This window comes from Orycteropus afer, unplaced genomic scaffold (assembly GCF_000298275.1).
Source record: "Orycteropus afer afer isolate SDZICR_OR568_19922 unplaced genomic scaffold, OryAfe1.0 scaffold00333, whole genome shotgun sequence".
Taxonomy (NCBI): Eukaryota; Metazoa; Chordata; class Mammalia; order Tubulidentata; family Orycteropodidae; genus Orycteropus; species Orycteropus afer.
Genome location: NW_006921920.1, coordinates 1927627 through 1929461, shown reverse-complemented (window position 1 = coordinate 1929461; position 1835 = coordinate 1927627).

The following is a 1835-nucleotide window of genomic DNA, read 5'->3' as shown; positions in this document are numbered from 1 at the left end:
CCTTTTTCTATTCATATTTCTTTTGGCTTTTAAAAGTATTTCTTTAAATATTTTCATTTATTGCCTTTATTCATTCTTCTTCTTAGTCTTATTTTTTTTCCCTCTTCTTGGTGTTTGTTCTTGTGTGTTTATGCAGTGTGTGTTTTATATCCTTTTTCTTTTAATTTTGATGGTTTTTCAAGTGTTGTTTTTGTCTTATACCTGAGGGGCAGACAGCAAGAATGCCCATTGTACCCAACCACATATTCACCTCCTGCAGATACACCTACAGAGTGAGAGTCACCATTTCCTTCTGCACCAAATGACCAATCATGCATGACCACCAATAAGACCCTGACTCAACATTAATTGCTCTTCACAGTTAACAGAGATCTGTGCAGCCACTCTCATTTTCAATCACACCCACCAGGAGACAGATGGTGAGTGCATAGATGCTGCCAACTAATGAGAAGAAGAGCACAGTACCCTGCTTACTCAGATACATCCAAAAAATTAAAAGATCTTGAGTGAATCACTCCAACATACAATTACCAATTAAATATAGAAACAGCAAAGTCACAAAATCTTGGAGATAACAGACTATCTCAATCCACACAAAGAAGCAAGATAAAGCAGTAGAAACAAGGGAACAGGATACAGACCCAGAACATATCATTTAGGAAGAAGGAGCACTGGAATTACCTGATAAGGAATTCAAAGTAATTATATTTAGGTACCTTCAATGAACTGAGAGACAGATCAAAGAAAACACTGACAATTTTGAGGAAAACACACACACAAACAAACAAAACTCTAAAGCAAATTAAGAAGAAAATACAAGGAAAAAAAAACATAATAAATGAAAAATTAGAAATAATACAAAATTTACATATAGAACCCAGAAGACTAAAACTAAATTGTCAGAAATAGATAACACATTGAAAGGGCAAAGGAGTAGAACTGAATCAATGCAAGACCAAAATAATGAGACTGGAGACAAATACCTGACTATTTCTTTGGAAAGGGATAAGTCAGAAAAAAATATCAAAACACAATGAAAAAAGCCTAAGATTCATGTGGGATACCATCAAAGAGAATAAATTATGTGTAATAGGAATTCCAGAACAGGAAGAGAAAAATAAAACCTCTGAGAAAATTGTCCAAAATATATTGGAAAGAGAACTTCCATGAAATGATGAAAGATGAGAATATATCCATTCAGGAAGTCCAACAAACCCCAAACAGGATAGAGCCTAAAAGAATATCACCAAGACATATTATCATCAAACTCACCAAAACCAAAGACAAAGAAAGAATACTGAGAATAGTGTGAGTGGAAAAAAAAAAAAAAATTGCCTACAAAGGGCAAGCAATAACACTAAGCTCTGATTTCTCAGCAGAAATTTTGCAGTCAAGAAGGCAATGGGATAGTATATATAAAACCCTGAAAGAGAAAAATTTCAAACCAAGAATTATATACCCAGCAAAATTGTTCCTCAAATATGATGGTGAAATTAGATTTCCAGATAAGCAGAATTTAAGAGAATTTCTTAAAACCAGACTGCAAAAACGACAAGAAGGCCACATGTTCTGACCTCCTCTAATCTCACAAGAGGAAGACAGGATTACCAGCAGTAACCCAAGGCCAATTACTGCAAGGCCAAACACGCTACCTTCCTCCAGCCCTTTCACCAACCGTTCCTCCCAAAGCACCCACCACCTCTCTCCTGGGTTCGATAATTTGCTGCAGTGGCCACACAGAACTCACAGATTACAGGGTTTATTAGGGAAGCACCAGGCTACAACTCAAGTTCAGGAAGAATGCTCAGTCTCTCTCCCAGCCCACTGTCCCTCAG